The following is an 11,252-nucleotide window of genomic DNA, read 5'->3' on the forward strand; positions in this document are numbered from 1 at the left end:
TCGTCTTTGAAATGACTTTTATTTTAAGATCTCACAATCATTATGATTGAAAAATTGTCATATATGAAATGTATGTAAAGTGAATGTTGAAAGTACAATTTCACAGGCAAATGATATGTGTATTCTAGGAATTATACTTGTGTCATTTTACTATTTTGTACATATTGAACATATCAATTCATATTCAAATCATTTCTCTTAAAGCAATGGTTACGAATGATTGTGGCTACGAATCCAAAAGTCAATTCGATGGGATTTATTTAGTATGTTGTGTACAGTTATATAAATACATTTACCTACATGTCATTCAGTAGTATTCACGGTGTGCGATATTACGAGTAAGTTATTATATCAAACAGACATTTTTAAAAAAAAAAACCAGCTATAATAATTGCAGCTAGTGCAGCGTTAAAGATGAAGTTGATGTAAATATTGGACACCGTTGTTAATTTATCTCAAATATGGTGTTACATCTATCGGGGCATTATACAGGTTTGGGCATTACATAGTTTGTATATTTAATCCGATTCTGATTGTTTGTTTAAAACTTCAAGTTAACCTTTTTTGTTCCAGGATTAGCACATACCATGTGCTAAATGGAGTGTTCTACTCTTTAAACTTAATTTTCCTGTTATTGTTACATCATTGGTATGTTTGTGTAAACGCCATAGGGACAACTACTCATATTGCACTATCTATGCTAAGACGCATTTGAACTATTACCTTGTACAAAGAAACTCAACCCTACCCCTCAGATAAAATAAAAAAGAAAACGAGACAATAGTCACCATATACATTTATGAAATAGAGGATATCAAAACTAAACCATTTTAGAATTCAATATGGCATTTGTATCAACTCTATAAGGAAGATAAAAGATTTTCGACTTCCACGAAAACAAGAACGTAGACACAAAAAGTGTGTTTATTTCAAAACGATCAGATGCAAGCTTACGTATCGCAAAATCTCGGAGAGATCTTAGTAATTCTGATTTTGTTACGTTAAATTTAACTCGGTATACACCATGTAATTAATGAACAATTAAAATAATAAGTAAATATAAGTCTAGATATGAGAGACAATAACACACGAAAGAAGTGGCTAAGTAGTCACAACAAACACTTTGGTCCTTGTGTTATATTGTCCCTAGTGGGCAAAATCCACACATCACAGAACTTTCAGAAGTCTTATCCGGGATTTCCTTTCACAATAGAAAGGATATTTGCCTTAGAATGTGATACGTTATACAATACTTATTGCCTGGCCTTGTTCGGGCACTAGTACAGCTTTTAGCCTCAGGGAGCAGTTGTTACATAACAGACCCTTGTGGGAATATGTGTCTACTATTGCCTTCATAGCCAGGCAGTAACTAAATAATGTCACTTTTTATGTTTTCACTGAATACCCTATTAAAGCTCTACATCTTATAATGATTGAGAAAAAAATAACAATGTCTCAATATCAAAAACACGAGGCGCAAGGCAGCCTTTGACCCTTCAATATGGTACACGATAAAGGTTTTCATTTATCAGCTACAGTCACATTGTATGTTGTATTTTTGAACTCAACTTCCCAGTCATGTGATAAATTTTGATATGTTCAAATTGGTAATAACTTAAAGATGGATGGAACGTTTGCAACCCAACATTGGATAAAACAGAAAGAGTGCAAACGTTTCACCTTCAAGTTGATAGTAGAACTTTCACTGTGTTTTGTTTATGAAATTGAATAATTTTCTTCAACTTCATAAAAATATATCGCTAAATTATAGACAGACATTATACATTTAGTTGGTTATATATGAATATGTCTGAATCCTTGATGTGAATTAACTCCAATATAAATTATAATTCCATGTTTGAGCTATTTCTTTTCCTTTGACGTATAAGTATATTTCAATAAACTGCACAACTTCAATCGCCTCCACGTGATTATCTTTGTATTTATACTTTGTACAATTTTAGTGACAAAATGAAATTAAATTATAGTGCATTGCAGGTTGCAATTCACTTGCTCTATCTGCGTGATAAAAAGCATCCAGAAACCCATAAGAAACTAGGCATGCTACATTGTAATATAGCAAGGTTGAATGAATAGTTTTTCGCTACATCTTGAAATGAAAAGTAAAGTGCAACAATGCAGATATTAAATGCAGATATCAAAACATTGGCGACAGCGTGTCTATGTTTAATTGAAGTACGTTTATTTTATAATTTTAGTCGGACAAGAAATAGCGATCTTACTACTTTAAAATGTTAATATACCGCTTTTTATTGTTTTCTACGTGGTTGTGTCAATCAGAGCCAGTTTACAGTAACACGATACCCATATTTCTTCATACTGGCAGTTACTTATATCAGCAGGCATTCAATGTAGACAGATATTTCCTTCAGTTACTTAATAATTGTCTGTCTAACGGATGAAGTGGTAATTGCTTATGATTTAACAATCAGGTCAGTGAAATTTAAAACATAAATCTATAATAATGGTGAGAGAGGCGTAGACGTAGAAACTATTTGTAGTATGCTTCCAGTGCTATCATAGTATAACTATCGGGCTTTAAAACAAATATGGCTGCCGTTCAGTCAGAAATAATATAATGTACGTGTACTAAAATAATAACAATATCCTGCCTTACCTATGCAGAAATATATATTAAAGATAACTCTATATTTTAAAGACAACTATATATTTTAAAGACAACTGCTGGGCAGAGAAGTGTACGAATGAACACATACGGATGAACAGGTATGTTGACAGCTGGCTGGTCAAATCTCAATGCAATAGAGCCCCGTGTAATAGACCCAAAGTACATGATCCTGTAACTCAGCGGTAATCCCTTTCCCGATGGATCATTCTCATGTTCGGTTTCCTGTACAATAAACTCTGACATTATAACCTGTCTACAATTTCTGCATTCTAGACCCAGAGCTGTTCGTTCTATTTCTAACTATCACACAACAACAACATGAAGGTATGAAATGTCACACAATAAGCTGAAGGGCATAAAAGTTAATCAATTGTAATATCCTAGTATGTTCCATTTTGTCTTCAATGTGTTATTATTATTTGCAGGGGATTGCTGTATCTGAAAAAAAAATACTGCTAGTATATCATTCTTGCTGGAGTGTATTTTGCCATCACTTAGGGGTAGAACTCAAATCCTGGATTCAACCATTGTGGATGTCGACACAACCTTATACACATTAACAAAGTGTTTATTGCTCGAAACGTTTCGTTTGATTAGAACTTTCGGAGCTCTTTTCACATATCACCACTTCAAATATCTGGTATTCAAACCAGTAACTGTTTTTATGCTGCTGGGAAATAATACATAATTGTTATTGAAGTTTATCAATTTCTGCTCTCAGGTAAATAACTCAGATAATACCTGAAGACAACATAAGTCAGTCAATGATGTAAAGCTATAACTAGACACATTCGTGTCGGTGGTTTCCGATGCGAATCTCAAACAAAAATGCGGGTCGCATGTGAAATAATACGGTGTTAGACAAATGAATTCATATTTAGTGAACATTTTATTGAGTCTGTGGCTAATATTAAGAATAGTTTAGTCTGATGTCGATGACAGAGGACGCATTTATTAAATGACCAGATACCCTTTACTCTAAACATTTGGTTTCAATAAGCATCATTCCTTACGGAGGAAAATGGCCATGAAAAATAACATTTCATTACCGGGAGGAACAAATGAGTGTATGTTTTTGCGTGAATCCCCCACTAAGATCACGTATCCACGCTTGGCCCTTGATTAATTTGTTCTTGTCGAAGAAATACATCGTAAAATTTCAACTGAGCAACATTTCAACTATCGTCACCAAGGTCATAAAACAAAGTGATGGGCATATTTGGACTACTGTATCTAACATATAGTGAGTTTTGGCTATATGACCTTGAGGACAGATGGCAAGGTCAAAAGTCAAGGTCTCATTAGAAAGCCCATTGTAGATAACATGGATGTAGTCATTTAAAGAAGGTCTCTATCTTTTAACCTTCCAGCTAGAGTTAGTGAACAAAGGTGAATTTTTAAAATAAATATAGCACCCATTCAGCCATTATCGCCAAGGTCATGAAACAAAATACTTTGTATTTTGGACTACTGATTCCGACATTTGAACCGGTTTGGTTTAAATTATCTCTAAAGTGTACATATGCAATTCTAATTTTGAAAATAAAGGTCAAGGTCAAGGGTCAAGGTCTCGTAAGAAATTTCATTATGGATAACATTGTGTAGGCACTCAGATGAAGTCACTATGTAACATTCACAATTTGTTGGCAAAAATGTTTTGAGGGGCACATCATGCCTATCTGACTTTGAAAATGAAGGTCTTTTGACCTTCGAAAGGATGGTCAAGGTCAAACTTAATAATATCATTGGAAAGCTTGCTACACATGAATAAAATTCCCAGCTTTCAAGCTTACAGTGCTGTATAAATTGGCAACATTGCCACCATTTAACCGTTGTCGCGAAGGTAACGAAAAGAAGTGACTTGAATATGCGGACTCTAGCACCTGACATTTGTAGGTTTGATTGAAATTGGCCTCTACAGGTGGACACGAACAAACATATGGACGGATGGACAGAGGGGCGGATGGACGCACAGGTGAATGTATAGATGCATTGACAGACGGACACATGGGACCCAACGTACAGTAGCGCCGGCGCCCGTCGCTCCAAACCTCGTCCATTTGTTTCTAAAAGTTCAGCTCGCTTAGCATGTACACACATGTGCACACGCACAACCACGTGTGAGCGCGCATCGGTAGGCAAATACGCACTGCTGCACCGTTGTCTAACTGCCGACATTTATTTATCTGTCGTCTGCCTGATATATTGTGTAATATATTGTGATGCAATGTAATGTAATGTAATGTCATGTAATGTAACGTAATTTAATGTAATGTGATGTAATGTAATGCAGTGCAGTGTAATGTAACGGGGCGAATTAAAATGGAACACATTGGAGGGAAACAATACTCATACAATATTCTCGCATTTTTTTCAGTAGTTACAAACACATGATACATATATTGTAATAACTATATAACATCGCCTTTCTATTTGATGCAAATACCTTTTTAATATGAAACTCTAAAAGTACTTTTTAATTACATTTTGTAAATTGATTATACACCTCTTCCAATGGAGTAATATTGCGAAACGGACCATGGAGTACTCGCCTAATCAAAACCTGTTAGGTAATATATAGTCTTTCATCAGTGCATTTTAATTAAAGGTAGTGTAAGGGTGCAAATTACAGTTTGAGGGATGGCTAATCAATTATTAGGAGGAACTGCCTTCTAGTAAGGTTTCAGACCGTGTATAGAAATAATCACTCGCTGAGTAAAACCAACATACATAAGTAAAAGAACCTTCATATCAATACCATTAAAGAACGTACAGTTCGCTATAGCCACGTCGACCCAAATACTTGTAACATAGAATTTCATTTATTTCATTCAATAAACCTTTTATTAATTTAATAGTGAAGCCATCCAGCAATGGATAAAGAACCCATATGTAAATCTTTCAAAGTTTACGTTCACGTTAATCAAATTTATTATCTCCGTCAGAATGGAAAGAAGACGTACTTGATATTAAACACCATTATGGAGACACTATGACGTCAAACCCTAAACATTTACAGCCAAATAAAGGTTAGTAATATGTCTATCTCATGTCCATGTCTCCAATTAGATTGCCTTTTAGCAATATAATATAGACATGCAGTGAACCTAATATATACGTCGTTATCGTGACTGCTTTAATGTTAAGTTGCCAACTTTTCACCTCCATAAATGAATCATACCATGCATATATAAGATAGAACGTTTTTAAAATGTGAGTTCTATTAGAGCAAACCTTGTAATACATCCGGCATTCGTGCTAAAACATAGAAAGACTAAAGTAAACACATATGTAGACAAGAAATGGAGACTTAGTCTGTTATTAGGGGTTTATGGTATTCTGATTTGAAGATAATTAAAGATTCAACTAATGACTGACAAAGATAACGAGTGGACAGTTAGTACAAAAGAGACAAGCAATTACATACTTCATTTTAAATGTCGACGCCAGGCTTTTCACACATCAAGTTCAATATTCCAGCTATTTAATAATAAATTCGGATCATTCTGTCTATTATTACCCGCATAGATTTCCGTGCCACAGAAACGGGCTTGCGACTAGTCCAAGAGCTAATTTATGTCAAGTTGAAAGAGTCAGGTACTAACGCTTAGCTGTACGTGATCTTGATGAAAATGATCACTTACTAGACATGGTGCAATATTAAGTGCGTGTATTATTGTCATTTAAAAAAAGATGCAATATCCAATATGTGTGACATAATATATATCTACACTTCTTGCAAACTTTGAAGTTTGGTTGAATTCAAAAGCGTATCTTTGAAGATAAAAATGTGTACAAAATATTTAGATCGGAATAGTAGGCTGGTGAGACTCCGATGAACGCAATATCATTGCGAGAGTGCTGCAAAATTTAGTTTACCATCACCAGAGTTGTTGGGTCCTTCGAGTAAAAAACATGTCATTCAAAATATATTCTTAATATTATCAAATCTCTGCCATAAAAGAATTAATCCCCTTGCGGTTATTGTGACGTTTCTGGCCAGATTTATTTTTGATCATGATCAAGCTATCAAGCTAAATGTCTACATTGCCTAGACAAGAATTTCTTTGATTCTTTGGATAATTGACAAATACCAATCAAGGAATTAAACGAAATGAACTACCTGAAAGATCTTTCAGCGCACATATAGAGTATGTTACACTAGGCCTAGGGCGGATTTCACCAACATTACCCCGGTGTGTATGTAGTGATGAATCGACCAATAGTTTATTGAAATCGTCTTGTCCAGGCAGGTTAAGTGGGGAATCTATTAAACATGTTTATCTCTACAGGGGTTTATAAAATTCCGAAACCAATAACAACTTTAAGACTTGACAAAGAATACAAAGGTTTGGCGACAAACAGAGTTCAATAGCATTTGATTAAAACTAATATAAATAAGCAAAAATATGAAGTAACACGTGACCTGGGGTCACATGAGTACGCCCTCTGTGTTGCGTGACTACTAGCTTACCAGTAATCATGTTTTAATACGTTGTAATGTTCCAGTAGTTTTTTTCCTCAAATTTCAAATTCCCGTAATATGTAAATTCATTTGAATACTATGGTCTGTGTCTTCAGTGTTGCATTTAGCAAGCTGAACAGGGGATCGTTTTTAGGTGTTAGAAACACTAGACTCATATATATTTGAGTAATGTTTTAGAATTGACATGCTGCGTCGACAGATTAACAGTAACTGCCATAAATAGTACACTGAGTGACAGGTTTAATGAGAATAAAATTACAAAAATCGCATCGTCACACCACTTTAGACAAAATGTTCTGACTTGAAACATAGTTTTGCCTTATGTATGTATGTATGTATGTATGTATGTATGTATGTATGTATGTATGTATGTATGTAGGTATGACTCAAACCGGTTGAAATGTTTCAAATCAGCCTTTACTTCTAATCCCAAATGATATAGTTTCACCAACGTGACTTGGACGTCTTTGTCAAGCTGTGTATGAACACAGCCAACATACAATTAAATGTATAGGTTTTTTTTGTTGTTGAAATTTTGAAATATAAAGTTAATAATATCTGTGTTTTACTTCATGTATTCTCGTCAAGCGTAAAATGCATTAATTAAAGAAAAGGCGTTGTAGGCTATAAACATGGAAAGTACGTGCTCGCCAATGCGGAGAAGTAGTCGTGTATATCCAATTGATATTGCCGTAGGGTACAGTACAGTACAGTACAGCTGTGTTTTACTAAAATCAAATTCCATCGAAACAAAAAACATTACATAAACACGTAATTGGGTTATATGTCTTCGATTCAACGCAAAAAGTCTTTGAAGTCTATTTTATATATATTCCATGTACTATAATAAACATGTCTTTCCTCTAAATCATAGAATAATCGTCGATTGTAAAAGAGCAGTAATCACATTACAATAGTCAACATTACTGGCGTCAAGTCATGCACTAACAGAATATCATCGATATCTTAATTAAGCCATAACGTAGTCGCCCAGGGCACAAAATTGTCCAATATTAGATTTAGGGTTTGTTTTCGCAATTTTATGTTGTATAACACCAACAACACGAATGATGTCAGTTTTTTCTCTCCATGTTTATCAATTTGAAACCTTTAAAACGGTTTGTACAAAAACGAGTCACATATTTCACAGAGAAATCGGGTGGAAACAACACCTAGATTTGGCAGAAGTGTAACTGGTACGCCAACATCAATGTAACATGGACGTTAAAAAAATAGCAATGCAGCATAGATCCAGCCATGTACCAGCCATGTGAGCATAGCCGTTACATAGGTATTTCTCATAGCCATATCCCAGCTATGTCAACATTGCTCTAACAGCGCAGCGGTATTTCCCACAGCCATGTACCAGCTGCGTGAGCAATGCTAGTCAGATATAAACAAAAGGGTTGCTACAGGGTATTATTCAACCATAACTGTTACATGGATGCGCACAACTCTGTGCTAGGTGTGCAGTACACAGCTATGGTACTGGAATGTGAATATACCCATGAACGTGGCTGTGATGCACACAGCTGGTACATAGCTGTGCTCTCGAAGCTCCATCCTAGCATTAGGATGTGGCTACATCCTATCACTAGGATGTGCAAATCCTAGTGCTCGAATTTACAAGGTTCACTGTGCATGTATGTATGTATGTATGTATGTATGTATGTATGTACGTATGTATGTGTACAAATATGTGTTTGCGTAATACACAGCTTTAGATCTGGAGACTTCTGATATTTCATTTTAATTCTCAGAATGTTTGAAACCAGTCAACGTTCTGTATTCCCGCTTCGCTCGTTAACCTCTGTAATATATAATTCATTATTATATCTCGTTAAATTCCTGCAGTGATGGGTCGCGAGTGTACTTTTAATCAGCTAATTAGAATTGCTTTCAATTACAATAATATCATTCACAAGCGTTATTTCATGATTATCAATTTCCATCAATGAATCTTAATCTCCTTTTTTGACATGATTGCTATGTTTTAGATGAGAATGAAGAACAAGTAGGCTAGCTTAACGTGTTTGCCAGGATGTGATCATGACACATGTCAAACTAGTTTATTAGTATGCTCTTTGAATTCGTGTATCGTGACTGTGCTGGAGGGGCATGTCGGACCACATGGCATTGATTGATAATGACCCAATCAAGTTCACTTACATCAAATGCGTTTCTGAATCAAATGAGAACCTGCAGACATTGAAGTCTGGCGTGTATTTTGTCTTTTTTAATGTTCAATCGGAAGTCATCATATTGGTAACATTAAGCGAAATTATATGAAGGGTGATTTGTCGAGAATACAGTTTTACTACTCTAGGAGATTGTTGACAGGAAACAAACTAGATTAGAAGCACATATCTGACTCAACAATGGTTGTCTTAAATTGGTTGAGTCAATGATAATACTAGTTGGCTAGGGGGTCTTGTCACTTCGTGTCGAAAGTCGAGAAGTAACATTACCTTTAGATAAGGCACTTTTTCGCTGATTAAAGTAAAATGGGCAATATCATAATTATACCCCACATGAAAACAACATGTATGGAAAAATGGGACCACTTATATGGCGAGTTTTAGATATTATTCCCCAATATTTTCCTGAGTTCACACAAGTAAAATATGCGCTACATAAGGAGCCTTGTCAGTACGAGTCGCTAGATGAGTAATGAAAACTCTTAGATCACATGTATTTAAGGGCTGAATGAAGAACAACATTGGGGAATAATAGAATTATACCTATTCAAGAATAACATGATAAATTGGATATGGATATATTTGACCTCAAGCAGCTCACATCCATTGCTATGGGTTGTCTTGACATAGAACGACTAGTGTATATAAACCATATTTTCTGTTCGGAGATAACAACTTGGCTTTAGCATGGCGGCACGTGTATTTGTACACATTTCGAGCATCGCAGAATGAAGGACATCGACGCATACGTGTTGTCCAGATGTAGAATGACTACGATATGAATCCGTTTGTTTTTCTTCGAAAGAGTTCACCTTCCTTGTCTTGCGTGTGGTACAAAATAATACGTATCTTTGTCGTATTCTTATCTTTGTAAACTTTTTAAGAGGGTTAAATAGACATATATATATATATATATATATATATATATATATATATATATATAATCAAGAAGAGACGCATACATACATACATACATACATACATACATACATACATACATATATACATACATACATACATACACACATACATACATACATGCATGCATACATGCATACATGCATACATACATACAGACAGACAGACAAACAGACAGACAGACTGAAAAAAAGACAGACAGACAGACAGACAGACAGACAGACAGACAAAAAGACAGACAGACAAAAAGACAAAAAAGACAGACATACAAAAAGACAATAGACAGACATACAAAAAGACAGACAGACACACAGACAGACACACAGACAGACAGAGACACAGACAGGCACACACACACAGAGACATACAGATAGACACAGACAAAGGTAATTTACTTAACGTCAATGTCTACGATGAGTTGGAGGCCTTACACCTGTGATAAAATACATAAATGATGAAATTATTTGTCTGATGTGTGTTCGTGTATACAAATAAAATTAAAACAAATGACTGTAAAATACACTTACACAAGAAAATATAAGTAAAATAATATTTATATTGCGTTAACTTAAGATGTTAGCAACAAACCCAACTTGTAAACGAACTAACAGAATGGAAAAGATATCTGCATTACATGACTTTAATTATTCATTCATATTACGAAATTATTACAGTTTGGTTGATTGGATGCATTGTACGGTAACCATTGATTTTTTTTCTTAAAAATAATTTCTATATAGATGCGTTACCATGGTAATATTGATAATCCCAAGCCCATTATTGTTAAAATTGAGTTATTGAATTTCTTAAAAAACTGTAGCATAATTATATCTTATAAATCGACCACGCTGCTTGTTAAATAAATGCCAGAGTGAAGAGCAACAAGTCTTTTTATAGCACACATCAATCAACCTTCTTAGTTTTCTATAGTTGAAATTTGTGACAGGTGACGTCACTACATATGTGCATGGTATAAAAAATGACGGTCATTATTTCGGTG

The sequence above is a fragment of the Glandiceps talaboti genome, chromosome 14 (genome assembly GCF_964340395.1).
Source record: "Glandiceps talaboti chromosome 14, keGlaTala1.1, whole genome shotgun sequence".
Taxonomy (NCBI): domain Eukaryota; kingdom Metazoa; phylum Hemichordata; class Enteropneusta; family Spengelidae; genus Glandiceps; species Glandiceps talaboti.